Source organism: Anas acuta, chromosome 7 (genome assembly GCF_963932015.1).
Source record: "Anas acuta chromosome 7, bAnaAcu1.1, whole genome shotgun sequence".
Lineage (NCBI taxonomy): Eukaryota > Metazoa > Chordata > Aves > Anseriformes > Anatidae > Anas > Anas acuta.
This window is the reverse complement of record NC_088985.1, coordinates 18,508,906-18,535,772: the sequence shown is the minus strand read 5'-3', so window position 1 is coordinate 18,535,772 and position 26,867 is coordinate 18,508,906. Positions and strand designations below refer to the sequence as shown.

Sequence of the window (26,867 nt, the reverse complement as noted above, 5' to 3'; positions counted from 1 at the left end):
GTCCTTCATGCATCGTTTAATCCTCAGACACTGAAGTGGGGAAGAAGACAACCCTTTCCATCAGACGGATGGACAGTTTTGGAAACTAAAGGGGAAACATGCAGAAAAGCTCCACAGTCCTCTCTCTCCAGATGAGAGAGGACAAATTCTCCATGTAGAGTCATGGCAGTACAAGACAATGGGCAAGGAATTTGTAGCAGGCCTGAGAACAGCCCCAAACAGCTGTTCCTCCAAAGCTAAGTCTGATTCCTTGGAAGAGATCCTTTCCTCTTCTACCACACCGTTGGATGTCAACAGGATTATTGGTAAAGAAAAAAGTTTACCCGTTCCAGACACACACTTAGCACACACTTGGATCTTTCCCCATGTTCTTTAAACAACCACAGCAGGTAGCAACAAAAAGTCAAGGGGAGCCATGGGACTCAGAAGCCCTGTCTTAGTTCTGAATGCTCTGGCGGTACAAACTTGGCACACGCCTGTGTAGCACAACTCCGGAATTACCTTGGACAGCCTGCTGCCAAGCAGACACCATCCTGGGATCACTACCTGGGAGCACTATCTCCCACAGATCAGTTCAGAAGTAGTCTAGCATTCCAGATGCCTGACTGAGCATCTCTGTATCACCGACCACCTCAGCAGGCAGGCTGGCATCATTTACATAGAACAGCAGTGAAGGGAACTAGGACTGGGACAGTAGGCTCTTCCAGGACTTCAGTGCAGCAGATCTACCGTATGTCTCCTCCACTGCCTGCCTCTGAGGGTCACAACTAGTGCATAAAGGGAGGGCACAGCCTATTGGGGTAAAAACAAAAACAAAACAACAACAACAAAAAAAAAGCAAGTAAAAAAAAAAACAACAACATATTCAGGGCATACTTGCCCAGTGATAGAGGGAACTGTGATGACAGCAAAGTTTAAAGTACCTGGTCATTTTGCAGAAAGGAACAGGAGAGGGCGACTTGGTCAGATGTCCGTACGTCCTGCTTCAAGAGGTAGACAACAGGTCTACATACTCACTCCATATTGATGACATATTGTCCACAACACACTCCATATTGATGATTGGTTCATATGGCATGTAAGAGGTAACACTCTATTCAAGGTGTTTGAGGTTTACTCCCAAGCTTCTTTTGCTGAAAGGAAGGGAAAAAAAAATAAGAGAGGAGCAGAGTTTTCTACTCGTTTCTAGTTCTCTGGGGAACAACGTTCAACATCCATTGACAAACTTTCCCTTACAAGTTCACTCACAAAAGACGTGCTTTATGACATGTCAAAGTCAAAGGGCTGGATTCCTGGCTCTATAAACACAATGGATCCCAAGGGACTTCTACAGCGAATCCATGGACAGGGAAAACAGTTGTAAAGTTCAAACACTGGGACAGTATTTTCAAGACAGTATGAAGTGATCATTGTAGAGCTGGGACACTTCTTTCCATTTCTGCCACTGCATCTTGGTGAGCCTCTGACCCATTCTGGACTTGAAATTCCCTATCTGCAGAACTAGAAAATGGTGCTTTAGGCCTGGGTCCCGACCCTGTTCTGCCCATATCCCATGGGAACTTTCACCCACCATCATCCACCAGGACCAGGTGCAGGGCTGAGTCCACCTTCATTGTCCCACCTCCGTATTGCCTACCTAGGTTCATCAAAGGGGTGGGAGCATAGGGTGGAAAAGTAAAGGAGCTGGGCCTTACCTCCAGAGTTTCTACAGGATTTTGGGGCAGAGCTCCAAAATACTCAGCTTTCCTTTCTGTGAAACACCTCCCATTGCTGAGGGGGTAGCTCTTCTGCTCCCACCTGTCCAATCCCCATAGCATGCACTAGCTAGGTGGGGTGAGGGCTGGGACCACCTTGTTTGTGGCAGCTCCTGGCCCACTAAACATCTTATTTAATCTGCAAAAATACCAAATGAGCTCCCTGTTCTGGAAAAATGAGACTATTGGAGCTGCCCTGGCAAGGCTGTGTGGCAGTATCACATCTCTGTCCTCACAGATGTGGGCTGCAAGCTGACTCTGCTTAGAGAGAACATTAACTACACCTCTTTATTATTGAGAAGAAATTTATTGGAGACATCCCTCCCTCTCTCCAGCTTCTCCTTTACCTTCGCAGAAAAGTAAACATTTAATTTTTTTTGTTGTTAATAGATTTAATGTTCATTTGTCGGTAGCCTAGGGGCAGGAACGCGTGACATTTCAAATAATTGTTGTTTCGGGGGTATCCTCTGGAGGAAAATGCTGCAAAAGTGTGGAGAAGATTTAAGTAAATTACTGTGTCAGCTTCTATTTATTCCTTACATGATTGCCAGAGGCAGGGCTGCGAGATAACCATTAGAGGCCCAGCCATAAAACAGGGAAGCAGAATTTCAAAAAGCCGGAGTGCCATTACTGGAAAGTTAGTGTGTAACATGTTAAATTATCCCCAAAGTAGGGGGAGGTGAGGGGGGGGGGGCATGTGTCTAACAGTGAGAAAAAAGGAAAAAAAAAAAAAAGGAAACAGAGGGACTGAGTGAAAGGGATTGCTCCATGGGGAAGGTATGAAAGATTAGATAGACAGACAGACAAACAGAAAGAAGAACAGATGAAGACTAGGGCAGTCCTTGAGTACAGTTCGGAATCTTTGGAGCAGGGTGTTCAGCTCAGGAGTCTTGTCTGAGGGTGTTCACATGGCAGAACCCAGGAAGAGGAACAGCTGGGCACAACATCTAAGACACTTCAAAGCTGTGTGATGACTCAACTGAAGTGGCATGAAGCCACTCCTTTTCCTATAAGCCAGAAAAAGTCATAGACCAGGCAAATCCAGCTACGTCTGTGCAAACAGCAAGCAGCTTGGGCCTAGCTCCTTATGGCTCTGTTGCCCTGACATCTCTGGGACACAGCCAAAGCCTCTACAGAGAGTCCAATTTTCTGCCCATTGAGGCTTCTTGGCTGTCTTCTTTACTTTTCACTTTTTGCCTCCAAAAGGTACTTGTAAGACAAACCATCACCCCAATAATGGGGTGTGCCCAGTTCAGTCTGGTGCTAGGCACAGTTCCCATCCAAGCACGACAGCTCAGCTTTGACCTCATATACAGGTACTTGCTCTATCAGGTAAGGTATTTGCACCAAGAAGAAGCAGCAGTGGCAGGAAGAGTTGTAAAAAATACTGCACCTTCAGAAAACTATCCCCAGAACCAGAGGGGAGAAGCACAGAGCTAATACATCTCCTGGGAGCTGTTTTCTCCCTGCCTGTTTTTTCTACAAGGGTGTAGGGCAGGGAAGAGAAAAGCTAGACACCAAGATGCTGAATCAGCCCACAGCACAGGCCAGCACGAAGGAGGCATGTCAGGACCCAGGACACATTTCCTTATTCTCACCTGTCCCATCTTGGCCTTTGTTTGCCTGGCTAATGTGTTAGATTCTTTGAGGTTTGCTACAGTGTGTGGAAGCAAGAGACTTGTGGGGAGGCAGGTCCCCACCCAACACACTCAGCTTCATGCTTTCCCTCATCGGATGTTTCCCACCTGTGGGACAATGGATCGCCCAAAGGAGCAGTGAGCAGCACACAGAGATGCAGCTCTGCTCAAGACTTTGCTGCAAGATGCTGCTCAGCCTGAAAGTGAAACAATTCTGAAAAACAAAAGGACAGAAGACTTCCAGGCAGGAATGGGAAATGCTCAGGTTTTGACACTGAAACTGACAGAGAGGGACAAGGACATTAGCTACTGGGGGCAGGAGGAGAACCCATGGAGCAGCAGGCAAGTTGCATGCACCATGTGCAGGACTTTTGTTGAAGTGTCCAAGCCAGCAGCATGGTCCCAGGGCCCTTTACTGTAATCAGGCCTGGAGCTGCCAGTGCTCTCAGGGCTCAGCCATCCCTTGGCTCCCCACGCCTACCACTCCTTGTCAGATCTGTTTGTGCTGCTCTGCCCAGTCTCCACCTGTCCTGCACCAGCCTCCCCATGGCTTCCCTCCGCTCCTGTTCATTCCTCATGCTCCAGAGCTCAGCACTGCCCTCAGACTCATTGCCCAGAAGCTACTTGGTTCTCCTTTTCTTTCACTGTAATTTATTTACATCGTGAAAAACAATTAAGTTCCAAAAAGTCTTATTTATCCCAGAGATCTGGTTTTATCTTCCCTAGCATCACTCTCCATTTCCTTCTGCTCTTGCTTCATTTTTTTTCTCATTCTTTTGCCGAAGGCAAGTGCAGCTGTGTGTGAGCCATGGGGCTAACAAACTTGGGACCAGGGCCCTATAGCCCCGGTCTCTCCAAGCCAACAGCTCTGCTCTCACTTCTCACCCAAGAGGACGGGAGTCCAAGCACATGCTCAACAATAAATAACCAGGGAGAATTTTTTTTTTTAATTTTAACGACTCACAAGGAAGACTTGCTGGTTAAATCATTGCTAACTCTCAACCTCCTCAATATTTCTTTGCTAATAGACTTCAGGTTTAATTGAAGGATCTTCTCTGGACTCTGTCTAAGGCACCATTTTCTCTTTAACCCCACCGCTCACAGCCTCACAAAAGCCAATCCATTAAGGGTCTTCATTAGTTTGAGCACCAGCCAACCACCCAAGCGGCAAAGGTCAAACACAGTCACCTGTCACAACATGGCAGTAAAACTACTAATTGTATGGGAACAAATGAGATAAAAAGATGGTACTATTATGCTATTTGATTTATTTTGTTTCCAAAGAGTCATTTAAGTCTAATTTACTTTGCAAGCTATAGAGTGGGCCTGTGTGGCTACAGATACCAGTGTGAGCAAATGTGGGTGTGTACACGCACACAAGTGTGTACCTCTCTCCGTCACATGTGCATATACACACGCACACACATACAGGGGTCTGAAATGCAAGTCTGGGGAACCATAAAGTCATGGCACCATAAAGACTTTCATTTAGCTCTTCATGCAGGCAGAACCCCACATCACACTGAGGTGGCTCTGCTGTAGCGGCACAGCCACATCAACCCTACTGCTGCCAGCTCCCTCGGCCATGCGCCTTTCCTCAGCATCCCTGATGCCAGGGCAAAGGCTGGGGCAGCCAGTGCAGGGTCCCATTTTGGAAGGGCGTCTGCTTTGGAAACCTTTCTGTTTCCCTTTTTGTGCTCAGAAGGAGAAAATGGCCCACATGCCCTCTGGTGGACAAAAGCCATTTTGCAGCTCTAGGATCCAAATGGAAAGCTGGAAGTGGCCATATTTGTAGGCACAAAAAGAAGTCATCTCCCCGAGAGGCTTTTAAAAGCTTGCTTGCTTTCCAGCTTGTGCTGGCAATCATGTTCTCAGCACGTCTATGACTGCCAACTGAAAAATAGAAAAAAAAACAAAACCCCTAAAATTTCTGAGGCACAAAAAATACAGTCCAGCGTCACTCCTACATTGTAGGTGCCAAATGGCCATCTTCACCAACAGCTTCCATTATCACATGGGGGTATCATTTTTCCTAGAAGAAGTCATAAAAGGTACTTATTGTGGAATACAGATCTTCTTGGTCAAATACAGAACCTAATCTCAGGCCGCATAGTAACCCTTCAGCACATCAGACATGATCAGGACAAAAATTTCCATGGCCTTCAAAAGATTCTGAATGCTGATTGCAACCCTGATATTGAACACAGATCACTAGAAATTCTATGAGTAGAGTGGAAACATTCATTTCAGAGAACAAATCTCTCATGCATTAGGATCAACTCTTTCAGTGCAATGGAGGGAAGCAAACATGGGACCACCAGCTCTTGCAATATACAAATGCATGGAGACGTAACCAGCCTGTAGCAATGACAGACCTTCCTCCTGCACATCCAACAGTGTGGTATGATACATAGCCAGACTTCACAAACAGAGTTGTTGTGGGAATATTTCCACGAAGGTGGCAATGTCATTTATGCTTTTCTTTAAAGTTTTTCAACCATCTCTGTTCATCGAGGATGCATGCAGATCATCAGAATCAATACTTCTTACTACATCTCATAGGCAATACACACAGTGACAGAAGAAAAATATTCACTAGGAACATTTCAGAGCATTATGAAGGCTATTTTTAAACGTCTATTTGCACAGGCAAGCACTTTACTTACTATAAACCCAACTGAATGGAGGCAAAGAAAACTAACACAGGGAATAAAGAGTGGACAGATGGTTTCTGGGTGAACATAGCTGAGGAAAGAACCGGGGGAAGATGAAGGCAGGTAGTTGCACTGTCACTTCCAGTGCTCACATCTGCAAGGACCACACAGTTGAAAATACAGCTAGGATACTGGTGAGATCTGGCTGTAGGAGGATGCCAGTTCCCCTTTTCAAGAAGTCAGAACATTTCTGCACACTTCTGGCTCCCTCGGCAGTGTTGGCCCTGTATGGCCCAGCCTTTCAGACATGGCTGCTTCTCAGGGAAGAGCCAGGGTCACGCCTGTCAGCCTCTATCAAACGTATGCTTGTGTTCACTCCAGCAAGCAGATTAGGGAGACTTAACTTGTTCTTGGCATTATGGGAGACCACATGGGCATCTGTGAAACATGAAAAGCAATATATGCCCCCCCTCCTGCTCTGGCGCTCCGAAGGTGCAGAGATCTTTTTGGCTCATGTTGTCCATTCCTGCTGAAAACAGGGAGAAGCCTGATTGCAGCTTCCTGTGCCAATGGTGAGCATTCAGACTAGCCAAAACTGTCATTAGCGACCTGGGTCACATCAGCTGTGCTTCTGCTCTCTTTATTCTTCATCTTCTCTTCTCAGCTTGTCCCTGACCCCTTTCTCCTCACCTCCCCACTTTCACTTTGTTCCCATCTCACTTCCCACCATACTACGCTGGTAACTTCAGCAGTCATCACCGTGTCACAGAGGATCCCACCAGTCCGAACTCATTAGGGCTAACTCATGTTAGCCCTTAGCTAACAAAGGGCTCATGAGAAACACATATTCCCTCAGCCTGTATTTAGACAAAGACATTTCCTATCATGGGTGAGAAACAGACTCCCCCAAGTTTGTGACGCATCATCACAGCTACCAGCAGGACCCCACAGCAGAGCTGATTTCTGGGAAAAAGGGAAAATTAGAAGTTTTTCACTGGCGGTGAGTCATTTGCGCTATGTGAATGTATCCAACCAGCTCTAAAAGGGCTCCAGAACTGGAAGAGAAGGGGAGATGGATGAAAAGAGCATTAAAACATTTTCCCTTTTTTTTTTGTCATTCAAAGGTTAAATTTCAATTCACCTTTTCTTCTATCAAAATTCAAAAAATAATAAACCATGCAGGGCTTTCTGAGACTTCTTTTCTCCATTCCCCAGATAGTCCCCTAATAGGAGAGGGTAAGCAGCATTTCACAGCTCCAGTGGAGTCCAAATTAGTTTTTCTGGCAACCAAACACAGTGTCTCCTCCACTATGCACGCGTGCACACACACACACACACATCGCTGCCTACAGCATTAACAGATCCTGCCTGAAGTGCAAAGCCAAGGAACCAAAAGGATGCAATGCCAGAATTAAAACTGCCTTGTAGTGTTAAAGCCCCCAGACAAACATTGCATTCTGGTATAAGATTCAATTATGCAACCATATTTCCAAGGAAGTGTGTCTTTAATCTAGGGCTTAGGATGGTGTTCCCTTAATAAGAGGCTCTGCCCTTGTTTTATTTTCTCTTTGTTCACTGTTAGGTGCTATGTAATATGCTCACTGCTGAGACCTTATTCTGAAGACAGACCTGTAGCTTTCTTTCTCCTGTGCTTTTTTTCTGGTGTTCATCACAGGAATGGCTAACTGCTTTTCTCAGTTGAACCCATTTATCTTCCAAAAATGGGACTTGTTATTTCCATTGTAGAGGCAAGAAACTCAGGCACACAGGAATGAAGGTCCAAAGGAATCTCATTCATTTTGGAGCCCCCTTATATTTTCAGCATACATAGCCCAGCCTGTGCAAGCACCACCGTCCCCATTACACTCAGCAGTGACCTCTCGGAATAGGAGCCGTATCTTAGGATGAAGCAAGGGAAAACATGACCCTAAAAATTAGTGAATTATTACTGGGGCAAAGTAAATTCCAACATCTCTTTGGAACTCCCCTTTGAATAACGATGAGATGAGCATTTCTTCTCCAGCAGGACCGTGACTCATTGCAGGTTCTGTAAGTAAAGAGGCAGCAGAGGTCCTACAGACAAACATCTTTCTCCCTGGTCCACTCCTATGCACATCCAGATTGAGCAGTGAAAAAGACAGCAAGCCTATTTAAAATGATTGTAATCAAAGACTTGTCTATAAGATATTCAGAGAGAGAGGCATGGCAGAAGTTAACAGATCTTCACCACAATGCTGACTGCAATGTGAAAAAAAAAAAAAATCTCTCTTAATACTGTTGTGACTACCTTTATTCTGTGGATGATGAGAAAGAAGACATTCTTAGCCCAGTAAAATTTCTTCCAAAATGTAAGAAAACTGCATACTGCCCCCCCCACACACAAAAAAAATATTCCAAACTGAAAGAAAAAAGACCAGGCACCACACTGTCAAGAATAATTGGCTGTGCAAACACAATTTAGGAGGCAGCAGATTTGCAGAACAGTATCTTGGAGTGATGATGAATCACATCCATGAGTCAAGTGTGTCAAGCTTTTCAGGAAAAAAAGCATTTAAGACACCAGGATTATGAATAGCAGTGTCCTTTGCAAAACTCATGAATTACTCTTCCCACTGTAACCTGTCCTAGAAAGGCCTTCTTTGGTGGGCTGCTTTCCATCTGGGACAATTTAGGCAACATGCACATTTACTTAGGCCTTTGAGTCCTGACGAGTGGCAAACAAATGATCAGGCATCTGTAAAGATGAGATGGGAGGGGAGACCAAAAGAACTGGAACTGTGTAGTTGAAGAAGAGACTGAGGAGAGAGATGGCAGCAGTTTGCTAATAGGTGGGAGCAGGAAGGAATTTTTTTTTTTTTTTTTCATGTCACTGACAGATACATGAAAGAAGTCCTGGGCTTAGACTGCAACAACAACAACAGATTTACTTTGGACATTAGGAAGAATGCTGGAGGAGTAAGTACTGCCATGGATTTGCCAGGAGAGAGAAGGGTGACTTCACTGGAGGTTTCTAAGGACAGATTAGGCAAACATCTGTCCGAATTGCTTAGGAAACAGGGAACTTTCATGGGAGCAGAGGTACAGGCTGATGTTCTCCTGAATAAAGCCCAGTCCTCATTAATTTCCAACACTGTGATCCGGAGTGGGGGGGATGCTTGTTCTGCTCAGACAAACCAGTAACATGACGTTCTTGAATAGGACATTTCCCTCAACGATATAAGTGAGTGAATAAATGCACAGCGTCAACTGAACAAACACAAGCTCTGAGGCGGCGTGGTCAGTGTTTGACAAAAAACAAAAAAACAAACAAAAAAAAAAAGCAGGAAACAGGGGTTGGCAAGGGGAGGCTGGGGCCCCTCCAGCCCGCTCTAAGAGCTCCAAGAAGCTCCTTCAGCACCAAGGAGAGCGGCTGCCTCCGGCCTTCAGCCTCCAGGCCCGGGATCCTGCCCATCACCATATCACCAGCAGGGCCTGCATCTCAGCTGGCCTGCCTCACTCACCTCTGCTGAAATCTCTTCCGAGGAAGCACTTAAATCCAATGAGCAGAACTCTAAGCCACAGGTTAAGCTTTAGCACACCTTGCTACCCCAGGAAGAAAACAGGTAGCTCCACACTGCTGAGAGGGAATGCCCTAACATGCTTGGATCCCACTGTCATGGCAGCAGGTCATTAACCAAGCTAGTTAAGCAGCTCACCAGTTTGCTGGCCATCCTGCCAGCCAGAAAACCAGCTTGTTCCTTGGGCAGTCAGATGATTATGTTTTACGTTTTCAAATCACCCCTAACAAGCAGGAACTAATTAATGCCTGTAACACCCCAAAGAGCTCTGAATGCTTACTTCCCTCTTGCAGCTAAGGAAACTGAGGCAGAGAGCGTCACCCCAAGCTACAAAACCCAGTCAGAGCAAAGGAAGAGCTACAGGAAACTCCTGATTCCCAGCCCTGTGTTCACCCCAGTCCCCAGGAAACACATGAAGGATGCCTCTACCATAAGATGAAGCTACCAGCAACCACCAAATCATCAACTAAACCATCAGTCAGCCTAATAATTAGCCAATTCATTAGCAACCACCCAAAGCAGATCCATTCACTCAGGGCTCCATCTAACACTGTACTAGCAGAAAAGCTGGATGGGGGAACCTAAACAAAGAACAAAACAGCAGAGCTTTACCAAGGACCAGGCCCTGGCCAACACACAAGTCAGGAGGAGCAGCCAGCTCTGGTGCCTGGCACTGCGGCCGAGTTTCTTAGAGGCTTATGCACGCAGACCCACGTTTTCAGGTGCTGGAGCAGGAGAGGATCCTCTGGCCAGAGAAGGGGATGACAGGAAAGCCAGCCTGGAACCTGAGTCCCAGCACACTTTCCAGTGGCCAGGGGCAATGCACAGCCTCCTCTGGGCACAGGGAGCAAAGTTTCACCTGCGCTTCTGCAAACTGCTCCTGAGTGGTACACTTCCAGTGTAGAGCTTGTAAAAAAGGAACCTGTCTTTATCGCACGGGGCTTGGTGTATGAGCTGCCTTCCTTTTCAAGCCCTTCCTATTAGATCCATTTTCCCACCTGGAAACTAGCAGAGAGAGGGTACCCACTGCACCAGCAGGGACACAGAAATACCGACAGCAGGCAGGGCACCTCCCAGCAGAAAACGGGGTGAAGCAGGAAAGGCTGGGCACTGCCATTCAGGGTGCCCGGCACCAAGGGCCCAGCATTACTCACCCAAGCACTCTGGAGGCAGAGAGCAGCTACAGTGAAAAATCACAAGATCTTTACGCATGGGAAAGGTTTTCTTTGCAGGTAAAGCTCTCCAAGTGAAGCACCTAGAGATATTTTATGGAGAACAAGGACTGTTATTGTTGTTGTTGTTACCTAATGCAATTATTATATGCGGGTTCACAAGGGGAAAAAATAGTTGTATCTTTAGGACCACTCTATTAGCTAGCCAAGAGCTCTCAAATATCCAACTAAAGATTTTTGGTTAATATGGTTAACTAAAAATCTGTTTAGCATGGAATAAAAAGAAAAAAAAAAATAAAAAGCAGTTACATTTATATTTAAAGCTACTTTAGGCATTTAGCCCATGCAATCAAAGAATGAAAGATTAATTTGTAGGAAGCACCAGGAAAAGAGAAATTTTGAATCCTGGAAAAAATGTGTATGGAAAAAAATGGTTATCTTTATGTAAACTTTTCTTCAATATTTGAGGGATTTCAGTACAAATTCCCTCTATGGAAAAATAAAATTAAAAAAAATCACTTTAACTCCTGAAAAACCAAGGCCACACCAGCAGTAGCCTTTCAGGACAGAGCAGAGAGTATGACGTTGTACATATTTGTCTCCCTCGTACTGAAAATCAGAGTGACATTTTCCAAGAGCTTGTTGCAAAAAGATACTTCCTGCACAAATTAACATAAACAATTATTTTCATCCTTACAAAACAAAATATTTTCTTCAAGCATGTTGATCAGCCTTGAAGATGCAAGCTGAGGCTCCTAAAAGATGACGCAACTGTGCCCTAACTGCTTGCAGTCCTTAGCTGAGCACTTTTAGCCTCTGCCTTGCAGAGTGGTGGTGTAAAGGTGGGAGGCACTGGTTCCTGCTGCCTGGGGCAGGCTGCAAGTGGGGCTCCTGAGCGGCTCCGTGGGCTCAGCGGAAGGGAGATAACTCCTCACACTGAGATGCACTTGCAACAGTGACACCAAGTATTTGCTTTAGGCTTACCCCTCATGCTAATGCCATTAAAATGGTGTGGCTCAGCAGTTCCCAAAGGGATTATCACGAGCCTCCATTTGAGGAGCTCCTCATCTGACTGGCCCCTGAGCTGCAACTTGATCTGCAGAATGGGTGTCAGGCTCGCCAAGTGCCAAGCGGGGTCACCCCCGCTCTCAAACCACTTCTCCTTATGGAAAATCCTCAGCCTCTGTTTCAGAAGACGGTGAAAAAATACTGATACGGATTCCCTCCCCTCTCCAGTCCCATGGGAAGCCCAGCAGAGCCCCTGCATCCCCAAGGCCCACGGAGCCGCTTGTCCACAGTGCACGAGGAGCAGGCTCGTAGGGAGGCCAAGAAGCATGAAGTGGCCTCCTGCAGCAGAAAAACCTGTGTGAGGATATGTGAAAAATAACCCTGACTTGCTAATCCTAGCTGTGAGCAAACAATTAGCAGGAAGCAGAGGCAAACAGGAAAGCTGATTTAATTATGTGACACTGATACAGCCAGTGAACTGAGGGGAGGGAAGGGGGGAGGTGTGGGGGGGGCTGGGGATGTGGGGTCAAAACAGTTTGTAAAAATCTGTTTCACAAAAGCTGTTGTTCCCCTCGGGGCAGAGAGAGATTACCGTGGCTCAGTGTCTATCAAACACGGGAAGAGAATAGGGCCAGGGGCAATGAGACAGCTTCCGAGTATGAAGGGCCCTTCTTCTTCTCCGCAGCAACCAGCAGCCTGCCAAAGAATTCCTGTAAGCTCTCGGCGGCTTTGTGTGCCTGCCCGGGCTGTGGGGAGCACTGCAGCAGGCCTGCCTATTGTCGGCAGGGCTCAAAGGGAGCAGGGCAGAGAAAAGGGGAGCTGGGGGGAGGAAGAGGGCTTAAGGGGGCTTGTTGTTATCAAAGCCGCAGAGGTTATTGTGCCGGAGCAGAACCACGCTGCTTCTGAGCCCCTTCAGTGTGGCTGTTAATGGAGGCGCTGCGGGCAGGCCGAGGGTGGGATGTGCTCCCCATCAGCTCGCCGGGCTCTCCCTCTGCCCGTACCGTGCCCGCTCGCTGCCTCCAGCTCGGGGTGGGTGTGAGCAGGGGCGTCAGGCAGCCCTGCACCCCGCAGCCCCCTACCCACCAGCACCCAGCCGCCCGCTGGCTCCCAGCGATGCACCTGCCATGGGCATGACCAGACGTACGCACAGCACCAGCCCTGCCACGGGCACCTCCCGGCCACCCGTGGGTTCGGAGAGAAGCACGCACACATCCGGATCTGCAGAGACATCTCATTGCTGAAGGCATCCACAGCTGGACGTACGGACACACCTGGGGGCTCACACATGTCCCCCCAACACCTGCGTGCAAGCCCTTCTTGCAAACGCCCGTATAAACACGCAGAGTTGGGCAAAGCCACGCACGGCAGCACAGCAGCGCGCCTTCCTGGGCTTGCACCATGCCACGCATCCACTTCCCTCACCTTGGCCCTGCATTTGCCTTGGGAAAGCCTCAGGTCGCTGCCTCACAAACCACGAGCTCACGGTAGAGCTAGCAGCAGGGATGCTAAGCCACGCTGCTTTCAAAGCTTCATCTGCGCCAGAGGACAGAAGAAGCTGAAGGCCCTGGGAAGTGAGAGCCTCAGGAAAGGACTTGTGAGCAGAGGACAGCTGTCAGCTCTGTAAATGCCGTTGCATTGCGTTGTGCACTAAGAGCTTCCCCAAAGGCTGCTCCAAACACCCTCCAAAGACCCCGGCGGAATGGACAAAGGGCTTGGTGCTGAAACTGGGACACGTCTTCAGGGCTGAGAGAACCGGGGTGAGCAGCAGCAGGAGCCAGGTGCCAGCTCAAACCCCGGCCTGAGTCAGATGGGGACAACTGGGCATTGGCAGGAGGTGGTTCCCAAAGCCCAGCACGAGTCCCACAGGCTCCATGTGGGATCCATCCAGCCTCCTGCTGTAGGAACCAAGCCACCACACTTAAAATCACAAAAGAAACTTGTCATGGGGATCGGAGCCTCCACCTACTTTATTCCATACAGCCTTGCCCAGGGGACATACCGGCTGAAGCCAAGAGCTTCACAGAAGTGGGAAATCCCCAGAGCCTGGCCACTTCTCATGGTAAGTTTGGCTGTAGAAGGAAATATCTCTGAAAGAGCTCAGCAAAGCCTCCATTCTTCTGGACCAGGAAATTTTCTTTCCTCTCACATCACCCACCTTGCCTCACAGCGGCCAAACCCACATCTGCCCACAGGTCTGGTGGAAACAGCCTTCACCTGCCAGCAGGGAGCCGGCACCTCACCCAGCACCCAGACCTTCTCCTGTCCCAGGGTGCCCCCATCTGTGCTCCTGGAGAGACTTTGACGCACCACCTCGCCCTGCCCGGGTGAGCACCAACCCCAACAAACACCCAGGTGCACACACGCGAGGTGAGGCCAACGCAGCCGCTCGTGGCTCCTTCTCCCAGCCCAGGCCTCATCCCTTCTCCTCCCGCAGCCACCCCAGGCCAGGCTGGGCAGGGAGAGGAGCAGGGGAGGAGGAAGGGGTACCCCGAGACGGGGAGCAGCGGCATCCCCCAGCCCTGGCAGGAAAATAGGGGGGCCAAGGCGGCGGGGGAGGGGACGGAGGCGAGGCAGGGAGGGCTTCTCATTGTGAGGGAAATTTTATTTTTAACAGATGCTAAGGCAGATGGCACAGAATTAACAGAAAATGGGAGAGGAAAAAAGAGGAAGAACATTACTGGCTCCAGAGAGAGTGGACATTAAAAAAATAAAGAATAAGGGAATGAAAACAAGTTTAAGTACTCTCTCCAGAGGAGGGGGGGAGGGAAAGCGTGAGGCAGAGCAGGGACGAAGCAGCGTGATAATAACCAAAGGCGTGAAATTGCAAAAGTAAAATTTGTGGCACTCGGGAGGGGCTGATAAGGCCCCAGCTTCATTGCAAAACTCACTCAGAAATTACTGATGTGATGTTTTAGCCTTTATCATTAATAATAATCGAGAGTGGGGAGCGGGGTGGGGGCGCCTGAAACAAAGAGGGAGAGAAATTGTGCGAGCATCAGAAACCTGGGGAGGGAGGCAGAGGCGGGAGCTGGGGGAGAGGAGGGGTGGGGGAGAGGACCAAAGAGGGGTTCAAATGAGGGAGAAGAGGGACAAGAAGGGAAGGGAAAGGTGGAGAAAAAAAAAAAAAAAAAAAAGGAAAGGAAGCAATAACAGCCAAAATAAAAAATAGGAGGAGGAAAGCGATGGAGGAGGAAGGTTAAAGAACACAAGGAGAACAAAGGGAAAGACAGGCAAAGAGGAGTTTGGGAAGAAAACGCCAAAAAGTGAGCGGGGTGAATGAATGAGAGGTGAGAGTGAATGAATGGAGAAATGACAGCAGAGATGAAATAGCGGGAGCAGACAGACTGCAGGACAGGGAGCGAGAGGGGGGAGACAAAGAGATATGGCCCTGCCACTCTCCTCCCAAATTAATCGCGGATACATCAACCCGAGCCACTAAAACAGAGCTATTATGAATGGGTTAGTCACAGGTGGAGTTAAAGGCCTACAGAGGGATATTAGCCAAAATTGAGTGGCTTTTAATTTCTTTCTAACGAGAGATTGTGGCTGGGGAGCCAGACACTGCCTCGGCTCGGCTAGGCCTGCAGGCAGCGACACACAGGCGCCGGCAGCTCCCCGCCGCCGCGCGAAGCCAGGCGCGAGCTGACCTGTGCCGTACGCGCAGCGAGGTGGAAACGGCGCACGGAGCCCACCCGCCTGCTCCACGGGACGAGGTGGCACGGCCACACAGGGGACAGAGCCGGCTGGGACCCCCTGGACTGCTCTGCCACTGCCTTGTCCCCACGCTGGGCTGTGCCAATGGATGGACGCGGCTCCAGAGCATCGCGGCACGTCAGCGGGCTGGGGGATTTGCGGTGCCCATCAGGGTCCTGCCGTTACCGGGAGGAAGTTCCCCTGGAACCACAGCCGGCTCATTGCCCTCCTGGAGAGAGCGGGGAGCTTCGACACAAGACCGGGACATCTGGGTTCTATTTCTGGCTCTGCTGCTGGCAATTCACCACATTTCTCCGTTTTCCCATCTGCTATCTGGGAATAATGCAGTATTGTTAAAACTGAGCACTTAAAAATGATGAATCAGACCGTCTCCCCGTTCTGAAACCATGACATTGGTTTCAAAAATTGTGACACCTTCAAGAAGGATCAGGCCAGATGGAGGAGGGCTCATGCAGCTCCTGAGAACCCCGTCTGTGGGGCTCCTGTTTTCACGCTTGTCTCCACAGCTGTAAGGCTTAGGAACAGGTTTCTCCCTTTTCCTGAGCTTAAAGCTCACAGCTCATCTTGCCACATGATGTTGGGATGGTGCAAAAAATAAATAAATAAAATCTCTAGAACCGGCAATACGAAGTAACACAAATGTTTTGCCTCTAGAGCCACGGGCAGATTTTCCATGAAAGCCTCTTCCTTCCCAAAGTATCGATTACAACCAAAGAGAGGGGTCACTTTTAACAGCTCTTTCCCCCTGAAGCATTTTTGGAGAGCGGAGAAAAAAAAGAACACAAAAAAAGTTGTGGAACCTGGCAACATCCAGCTCTGACATTTTCTAAACAAAAACATTTGCTTTATGATTGAAAATGACTTTTCATTTTTAAGTTCTAGACCATTTAGGTTTAAAAGAGGCTTTGAAATGGTAAAAAATTGCACTGGGAACAAAATATTTCACTTGATCTGATCCAAAATTTGAGGGCTGGGGTGTAGGGAGTGGGAGATAGAATCAGGATGAGAATTACATTGTTCTTTTGCAAAAGCATTATGTATTTTGATATCTTAGCTCATTTTGGAGCAGAAGTAAGTGCAGTTCACAAATTCTCATAGAAAAAAAAAAATAAAAAATCTGTACTTATTTCATCCTATTACCCATATGATCCAGCCTAAATAAACCTGCCACATGCTTTCATCTCACTGCTGTTTGAGTACTTGCACTTCTTACCCTTTTCCAAGCCGAACCCGAACTCGCTTGTGATAGCTGTGGAAGCCACTCAGGAGTGGATGGGCTTTCAGGTGAAAGACACAACCCAGATGAGCTGGAAAGCACACGTGGTCTCGAAGCCAACAGAAACACTTTTGGAGATGGATGTGAAGTCAGAAGGATGCACTCCTGCAAACTGGGGTGAGCTCACAGGACAGTGACACGGATGCTCAGCGGTACGTGGGTTTGTACAGGTGGTGCTGTTTATGCAACATGTATTGTACATGTGCTAATGCACAGCACCCTGCGGAAGCTGCTCGTAATGCGTGGAACGTCATGTGAAATCTGGTAACAACAGCCATGTCTAATGAGGAGGATTCACATCTGGAAATCACCTGCTAACTCATCTGAGAAGAATTCATAAACTTGAGAGACAGCCAATCTTAGCGGGGAGGTAAATCTCTATCGCCTGTCTGGATCATCCTGACACTAAGATGCAGAAACTTTATCCTTCTAATGAAAGAGCCTGCTCAGAGATGGGAGGCTCTTCCCGTGAGGGTGTCACCCTTCGCTGGGAGCAGAGGACCCAGAGGCAGGCTGCTGGGTTCCAGCCTCAGCTCAGCTTCAGCACCTTGCCTCCAGCTCCATCGGAAAACAAGAGCAGCTGCCAGGTGCATTTGGCTTGGGGCTTTCATTCATTTAAAACACTGTCAGTCTACCTTTCTTTCAAAGGCACGAGAGAAGTACAGGGAACTGCCACGTGCATTTTTCTCTTAGTCGAACAGTGAGTTGGACTGGGAGAGGTGGGCAGTGCTGGAATCCAGCTTGTCCATCTGCTGAGCCTCCTCCACGTCTACAAGGACAAGAATCTCTTTTCTACCCATCAGGGAAACAGTCTCATGGCATGACATTCAGCCTCTGGGGAGGATTTACTCTCTCTGAGATGGGAGGCCTCTAAGAATACCCTTATAGTAGGCAGCAAAGCAATGCCCTAACATGATAACATCCTGGTGGGCAGAGGAAAGCAGGCCTAAGTGATCAGAGCACATGGAGAGCACACAATGAACAGACCAGAGTGGGACAGAGCCCCAGAAACCAAGCAGAGAACAATGCCAGCATATTCCTCACTTACCAACCCCAAATTTCCACGTGAGGGTTTTCCAGCCCACTTAAGCAGGAGTGCTGGATGAGAGTCTGCGTTTCCTGTTGATATTCTTCTTCTGTTGGCATGGCGCAAGGACCATTCCCCTGTCAGGAAAGCCTTTTTCTGTGTGCCCCGTTCCCCCCCAGGTTGCCAGCTGAGGCCGCTCCCTGGAGAGCGACACTCCTCCCCGAGTCTATTAAAGCTCAATTACCGGGGGCTGAGTGGCCTCGTTGTCTGGCAAAGGGAGGCAGGATGCTCCTCTCCCTCCCAGGGTCGGGGCTGCTTTACCAGCCCAGCCGGCTCGCCTCTCTGTATCAATTTAATAAGATCAAATCAAGTACAAGAGGGGAGGGGAGGGTGGCAGCGAGAGGAAAAGCTGCAAGAAGGCCACTCTGAAAGCTGCCGGCGCCTGCCTAGGCAAGGCTGGCTGGCCCGCTGATGACAAAGGGTGTGCTACTGATTTATGCCATAGGCACAAAGGAGCCGTCCTGATTTACACCAGCAGGGACATCCTGGCCCTCCTGGCCCACCAGCATCTCCCCGTGCCAGCCCAGCGTGGCATCTGATCCAGCGGTGCTTCCCAGGGACCAAACCCACTCTCTCCTACGTGCTCCATTTCCATTCTGCTGCCACACTGCTCCCCAGGAGGTTTTGTATCTCCAGCAGTCAAGTCCTGGCCTTCCCCACACACTGGCAGAGAGCCGTCATCAACGCCAACACAAAAGTTTCTATCAGGGATAAATAGCTTCCCTCCCACCTACACCCTCGCTCCTTGGATGTGTCTTCTGGGGTCTACGTCCACAGACGGAATTGCACAAATAGATCAGTCACAGAGATAGCAGTCGTGTTTCATTTGTTACTGAGAATCCTTATGGGCAAAGAAAATAAGAGAGGCTGAAAAAAAATGTAAAAGCATTTATTTCGCCCTCATCCCTTAAGGACCCATGTTTTCCAAAGCTGCTTACATCAGTGAAGAAGGTGGGGGTGAGGGAAAGGAGGACACACTCGTCTGCTGAAGGTCTAACTTCAGTTTAGTTTGTCTCCAGCATGGTCCACAGGACTTTGAATGTCACACAGACAGCAAGAGGCAAAACCCTCTGGAAAACATCCTTTATCCTCATCCCACACTGGGGAAACTGAGGCAGAGAAGAAGCCTGGCAGCCATTTACATCTCTCAGAGATGTGCCTGAGAACCAGAGACAGGCGAAGCAGGTCCCCTAAGCTCTAGGCTGCCTGTCTTCCTTGGCAATCCATGACACCTGCCACCAGCCTAGGAACAAGGGAACAGAAGAGGGAAACTCATCAAGTGCAAACCACTCACAGGCATCACGGAACAGACATTCGGTCCAGAAGGGTCTGCACAAAATCCCATCTCCACAATGCAAATCACCACTCAACCCTAAGACACCCTGGAGGCCTCTGGCAGAGGGCACAAACCCGTCACATCACGCCACAGGGCAGCTTTCTGCCTCTCGACTGGACGCCAGAGCATCCCTCGCTCTTCTGCAGCACCTTCCTCACTGGGACTCTCCAAACACCATACTTATTTTCTGGCCGAGAGCAGCAAGGCCAGCAGCAATTGGTACTTTCTCAGTCCCACCAAATCTGTAGCTTCAGACTGGACAGAGGAGAGATTTGGGCATTTAATCTGATAAAGAAAGCATGGAAGTGCAGTGGCAAAAACCAGGGTGTTGCTTCAGGTGCCCAAAATGCTGTTTGTCCACTTCCCTAGCTTTACGCTGAGCCTTGTGATACTTGCTGCTTCTCTCCAGACGTCAGCAGGTGCAGCTGTGATATTTCAGGAGATGTGCATTCAGAGGGGGAGGCATGGAAGGGCAGAGAGATAACTGGTCTTCAATGGGAGAAAACTCAACAGGTTCAACAACCGCAGGTGGCGATACAAGCCAGAAGAACATCACACTGAAGCTGGTGGGGTTCTGTTTTGTTCTGTAGTTTCCTGTTTCTAGAAATGCCGAACAAAATCTCCCACAGAACAAAACCCTTTCACCCACATGAAGAGCACAGGAGGTCCTGCATGCCCAGGGTGGGCAGCAAGGGAATGCTTCACCCCATTTCCATTCTGAAGAAGCCCAGAGTGAAATGGATCCCTGATGCCTGAGCCCAGGCTCATCCACTCTAGACAAGAGGAACTGTACTGGGCTGGTGATTAAGGGAGAGCTGAGCCTTCGTTTAAGAGCAGTCTTGGCTTTGTGCCGTCCCTGGTTGAAAATCTTCAGAGCCTCAGAGGTGAACGTGCTCTTGCTGGAAAAAGAGAAGGGGCAGGGTGGAAGAGGAGCCAGTCCAGCCTGCTGTGCAGTGGCACGGGAGAGCTCATGAATATCAGTCCCATGCCCTTCTTAGCTGCCTGTGTCCAGAGATCCAGCCTCCTCCCACCGAGGTGGCAGGATAAGGACCATAAGCACCTTAGCCAAGCTGACCAGCCAGCAGCATCTGACACCAGAAAGCCACAGATCAGATCCAGACTTGACAAAGCCATGGTCTGGGGCAGCAACTGGGAAGCCTGGTGTGCCACGCTCCTAGAAGGGGCCCTAAGGCATCATCCCCCTTCCTAGAGAGCGGAGGGAAACCATGCCCCCCATGCCCAGACATCTCCCTGGAGCTCTACACCTAAAAGAGAATGGGGAGAAAGGGGGAAAGGGGGAGTCATGGGGAGGGGGTCTCCTGCCACAGACCAGGGGACAGGGGTGTTAAAAAAAAAAAAAAAAAAAAAAAAAGATGGAAGAGAGGCAGTGAGCATAGGCAGAGAAAGAAAGAAAAAAAAAAAAAAGAAAGAAAAAAAGGAGTGGGAAGGGAGAAAGTGAGAAAAAGAGAGAGAGTGAGAAAAATGACAGGAGCTGAATTTTCGGCGCCCTCACTTTAAATCAAGATAAAAGACTGAAATGGAAAATAACAGTCCAGAGAAACCCCTGGACGGCTTTGGGCGTTAATGGAAACACATGGCTGAAGGCTGTAGTGTTGTCAGCTTCCCCGTGCTCTGACATTCCTTTCTGATAATCCGGCCTGCCATAAAATTAGAATAGCAAATACCTCCTGACAAAGATGCATGTTTCCCTCTATTGTGCCATCATAAAAAAAACTCCGCTGGTGACTCGAGGAGCCGCAAACTTCAATTTAAATTTACAGTGCGGCGGAAGGAAAGTGATATGCACTCAAAAATTTTAATAACCTATTAAGTTACGACTTCAATTTCATTTTATGAATATTTTCCTTGGGGAGCAGTGCTATCACAGAGAAAGATAGAAATTTAAAAAAGATAAATAGTGCCATTAATCTCCAACATTTCTCTTCCATTATCCTTGAAAATTAGGAGTTATTTTTGTTCAGATCTTCATGTAATTAGCTCCCTACACTTGATTCACTAGCCAGAAAATGACCATGTTCAGAAAATTAAAAATTTGTCATTAAGTGGAATTTAACATAATATCATTTATCTTTATCTATTCCCCAGCTGACAGCAGGAGCCTTGGAAGTGATACAGGCTTCTGTGTCAGAGAGTGGAGGCAAGTCCTCGACATGAGAGGGAGAGCGCGGGAGCGTGGGGGGGAGGCTACGAGGATGTGGGAGGGGAGAGGGGGAGCGTGCGAGACAAAAAGGAAGTCAGGGATGGAGTCAGAGGAAGAGGGGGAGAAAAGGAGGAGTGGGGCGTGGGAGGAGAGGGAAAATGCAGGCACGGCGGAGGAGCCGGGCAGACCGCGAGGCAGGACGAGGGGCTGGAGGGGTGAGGGAGAGGAAGTCAGAGGAGGATGGCGAGGAAGGGGTGAATGGCAGAGCGAGGGAAGGGCCACCATGAGCTGGCTGGATGTCAAAAATAAGCTGGGCCGGGGGACTGGGGAAAGCCCAAGGCAGCAGGATCCCCAAGCAGGGGTGCTGCCTTCGTCTGGGCTGCATGGAAGCCAAGGCTGGTGGCCGCTTTCCTGCTGGTGGCTCTCTCCAATTTTTCACCTGCCCAGCTTACCAGCCCCACGTGGAACACAGGGCAGGACCCCACAGAAAGCCTCATAAAGGCCAGAGGGGGGCTTTCACCACATATTAAAGACCCAGAGCCTCCACTGGTTACAAGATGCAAACGAATACTGGATGTCAGCAGACCTCCTCCTCGTCACAAGTTTCAGAGCAACCCATCGAGTACCCCCACCAGGTCATTATCGCCTCGTACAGAAGGGAAACCGAGGCAGAGCAGGGCTGACATGCCCAGGGTCACGGGAGTGGTGGCAGAGCTGGGCCTGGAGTCAGGGCCTCCTGCCCTAACTCGCTTTGCTCTCCCTTCCCCACACACCTGCAGTACGCCAAGGCCGGCTCTCCATCAGGGACTGAGCCACAACGTGGGCAAGAACTTCAGCTTCTCGGTCCCTCCTGTGGAGCAGACCCATCAGCCTCCTAACCATCTCATTTAATCTCTGTCTCTCCTACCCTCCACGGCGAGATCTGATAAAATATCTCTCTGGAGAAAATGAAAGAGAATAGGTGGAAGGAAGGAGAAGAACACCATAAAGCAAACACTATGGGCAGGAGCTATTTTAAATAACTGGCTAGCTAAAAAAGCCAAGGACATTAGCTACTCAGCAGTTCCATCACAAGAGCTCGTGCTATTTTAAGCAAATCTCTTCACCTCTCTATTCTGGCTTAAAGTTTGGGGATTTTTCCACTCCTCCCAGAGAAGTTTTGGGGAGTTTTATTTAACTGCATTCCTGCCTCGTATATCTTGATTTTCAAACTTTGTGCATACATTTTATTCTTATTTTGCTTTACAGGTACTGTAAAGTGGGAGAGGGAGAGAGTCATAAAGATTTGCACTTCCTCAGAAAGAAGGGATTTTTCTGCAGATTAACGACCTTGCACTCTGCTACGCATTTAGTGCAAGATGTTACACAGGCTTTTTCACAAATGTCTGCTGGACAGTGCACGGTATATTATAGATCTGTACAACAAAAGGGTATAAAACAGCAGAGGAACATTGCAGTGCAGACACTTAACATCATGCTCCGTGGCTGTGATTTTTAATGCAACCAAGGGAGTTAGGTACAAAAAATTCTCACACAATAGCAGTCTCCTCACAGGTTCCTGCAAGCCGCAGTTGTCAGCCATAAAGCACCAGCCCATATGCATCAACCTATTTCTTTCTACCTATAGAGAAATCAGGTGGGTGAGGTCATTGCGCTGATCCTACGGCTGGACACGTGGAGATGTCGAAATGATCTCAGTGGTTTATCAAACCACCAGCAGAGCTGGGCATGGGACCCAACAGCCCTGCCTTGTTTGGGTAGGAAACACCTCGGGAATCTCCCACCGCCAGCTGGGGGATGCAGTGCTGCCCTGTGGCTTGGGCAGCTTCTCCACCTGCTGTGCACGTAGCCTGAGCCGCCAGCAGCAAGCCATAGGTCTGCCTGCTGATGTTCACTGAGTACTGGGCATGGCTCTAGATCAACTCCTGAGCAGGAATAAATGAAAGCAGCGGCTGCAGCACTTGCACACAGCGAGGTAGGAGCGGTGGGGTCTGTGGGGTGGTTTCCTGGAGACCCACCACGCTGCAACCATGTCCCTCTCTGGTCTGAGGGATGAGTCCCAGCATCCAACCCACATCACCTGCCACAACGCTGCAGAGCAAAGTCCCTCCAGACAATGGTCTGAAATGCAGAGAATCACCTCGTACTGCCCGTCCTTCTCCAAGAGGCTGGTTGGGACAGTCACAAGCCTGGAGGGCCCAGGAGGTAGAGAAGGAAGGCTGAGCACATCTCCACATGTACTGGAGAGATGGCCCATGGAATTGATTCTTGGTCATTGTGGGACACCTACCCATGGCCACACTGATCTGACCCACAGAGACTCCCGTCATGAGTCTCCCTTCTGTCCACACCTGGGCCTGTCCCTGACCAGGAGCTGCGGATGGGATCTCCTCTTACAGCCCCATGGCCCAGACCTTTTTTATTTTGTGTATCCCAGAGCACCCTGGCTTTTTAACAGCCCATTCCCCCAGATCTCCTCCCTTACAACCTCCCACTTAGCCTCATGCTCCAACTCTGCCATCCCTCCACACTCTTCCTCTTGCCCTTTCCCTTCATTTTCTCTCTTCACGCTGTTCCTGCCCTCTCTGTTCTCTACTTCTAAAGCTATTTGATTCATGGTAGTCTTAGAGCAGAGGCTCAAGGCCCCTCCTCTGTTACCCACTCATTCTATCATTTACCAAAGTACCTTCATGTTGCTCCCTTGGTCCCTTGACCTGGTATCTGCTCCCCAAAAACCAGCTTATTCCCCCTTACCACTCCGCTTGAAGCCTGCTCTGCTCCTCTCCTCCCCACTGCCCTTCTCTCCCCACTTCAACTCCTTTCTACGCCCGCAGAGGCGAAGCCAGCCTCTTCTCTCCCTCTCCCCCATGCAGCCCCTGGCCCATCCCCTCCTGCCTCTCCCAGCCCTTTCTCATGCTCCCCCTCCTCACCAGAGCCTCAGCGCTGCAGCCTTAAAGCAGGATAAATGGATATGGATATTGTACAATAAAACCTTCAGAATGGAGAGTTTTGTGCAAGTGAACAGCAGCCAAGCCTGAGAGACTGAAAATTGGATAAAGGGATTAAAACAGTAGCACATTAACAGGAGATTTAGAGTGTAATAAACTCATTTCATAATAATATGTGCGTTGGGGCTGGTAATAAATCATCGCGGGATCCCTGCCTTCCGCGGTGCCGGAACGAGGCAGTGACCCGAAAGCGGGGTAGGATTTCAGCGAGATGTGGATTAATTTCACAGGGTTCTTGGCCAGGAATAGAGCGGCTGTGCCATTGCTGTACAGCTGCTGCTGCTGCTACTGCTGGCTTTTTACAAAAAAAAAAAAAAAAGGAAACAAACGAAACCAAACAAGAGGACCTGCCAGGACTGTCTGGCACGTGTGTTTGTGGAGAGAAGTGGTCAAGTGGCCTTCACCAGCACAGCCCCAGAGGCCAAGCATCAGCACTTCTCAGTCACCTCCCCAGACGGCGACCTGCCCCCTTCCCATGCGGACTTGTAGGGTAAAGAAGATAAAACAGCAACAGGGAAGAAGCCAGCTAGACAAAAACGTGAGTCGAAGTCACGACATTTAGCAGCCCAAATACCTATGCATCTTTGTCAGGAGGTATTTGCTATGTTATAACACTAAAAGGAGTCAAAAGAATACAACAGCCACACGTGGTAGATGTATCAGCCTGCTGGGGAGCCCATAATGCAGCCCTCAGTCAGGTGGGGTTTGGGAAGGGCTTAGACCCCACTTGTGTCTGCTCAGCAAAGCCCATGGAAAGCTACAAAATAGATGAAGCCTCAGACCAAGACAGGGAGGAGAGAAGCACGCTGGAATGTTCCCAGAGAAAGAGTACAGATGGATCAAAGCCATAATGCAATTAGGTGAGGCAAGGACTTTGCAGCAAGAGGTAATAAAGGAATAAAGAACAGAAAAATGCAGTACAAGTGTCCTAGAATAAAAAACAAAGGGCTTGAGGAGGCCCTGGGGAGATAGGACAGCGTGATCAGTTCGGAAGCGAGTCAGGGTAACAAAAAAGCTTCCCAGAAGAGGAAGCACTGAGAAACATACAGCAATCAAGTAAGGCACTGGTCCAAGTGACAAGAGCTGGTCTCTACTTGCTGTCGCAGCCATGGAGCTTGCCTGGCTGGTGAGCTCTCAGGGAAGGACCCGCTTTGCTTTCCATAACCCATGAGAGTGTGGACCAGGGTCCATGAGAAAAATATATGGAACACCTTGATACAGATGGAATTAGACATGAAAATGAACCTGGCGGAAGAAAAGACAGGATATGGGCCACCCAATGGAAATTCTCTATGCATAAGCCAAGGCACAAAGAAGGGAAAGGTAAATTTAGATGAGAGAAACAGGACATTGTGAAGACTGAGGAGGAGGAAATTAATGGCCAGCAGACCAAAACTGAAGTCTCAAAAGGAGACTTAAGGGCTGGAGACCTGTAGATTCATAAAGATTTTTCTTGGCAGGTAACCCCTAGGGTTATCACCACAATGCTTATTTAGTCAAAGCCAGAGTCACATCTCTGAACTTCCCTGCAAATATTATGTCGTGTTATCCAAACACAATGTTGGAAAAAGTCATCAGGTCATGAATCAGCCATCTACCTGCATGAGCTGAAGATGTTCAGACCAAACTGCATGTAAACACCCCTCAAAAGGCAGTCCAAGCCTTGCAAGAAGCTTGCACGTGAGGCAAAAAGCTACGTTCATGTGCAGGTTCTCTTTAGATGTGTGATGGCTGCTCAAAACTCACCTACGATGCACAAATGTCTCAAGGAAACCTTGCTTCTTTAACAAGGGGAGTTCTGCAGCATCATACAGGTGCATGCAGAAGACACAGCAAACACCTACAACATTTTTACAGGGGCATACTGGGAGGCAAGAGAGGCATCCCTGGACTTTTAAAGAGGTATTTGTCACACCACATCTCTGTTTTTCTCTTGCTCCTCATCTATTTTCTCTTTGACTGTAAGATCCATTGTACTTAGTGGGAACTTTGCAATCAACATTCACATAAGTCCAGCTGGGAATCAGCACCAATAAAGTGAAAAAAAAACAACAACACAACACACTTCTTCAAAGCCAAGACTCACAAGTTTCTGAGGGCAAGAGCTGCTTATATGCTCCATCACATGCTCACGTTTGAATGGCCTGGAGAGTACCATCTCAAGGGGCTCCAGGGAAAGCTACTCTAGAAGGATGGATCAAGGGAAAATTCAAAACAAGGAGAAAGGCAAGACTACAGTAAATAAACAGGGAAATGAGATTCAATCAGGCAGAAAGGCTGTGTGCCCCAGAGCTGTCTGAGAGGTTCACGGATTCAAGGGACAAAGAATGGGTCCCAGCACTGCTTTGAAAGTCATGCCCACAGATGTCCGAGATGCAATCAGAAGAAATAAATGGACAAAACTCGAGGTCCCAGCAGACTGCACTCCCCAACTTCTTCCAAGGAAGCTACCCTGTTTGCAAAACATGGCATGGCTGAATAAAAACAAAGCATTTCATAGCCA

At 48.7% G+C, this 26,867-nt stretch overlaps 1 long non-coding RNA gene across 1 annotated transcript in view; it reads right to left on the bottom strand.

The window, feature by feature from the left end:
- Nucleotides 1-26,867, bottom strand: part of LOC137859630 (uncharacterized) — a 97,532-nt gene that overhangs the window by 43,503 nt on the left and 27,162 nt on the right. Inside the window, exon 4 of the long non-coding RNA XR_011098423.1 lies at nt 924-1,133. This is a non-coding gene — a long non-coding RNA (uncharacterized lncRNA). The remainder of the gene's footprint in view (nt 1-923; nt 1,134-26,867) is intronic.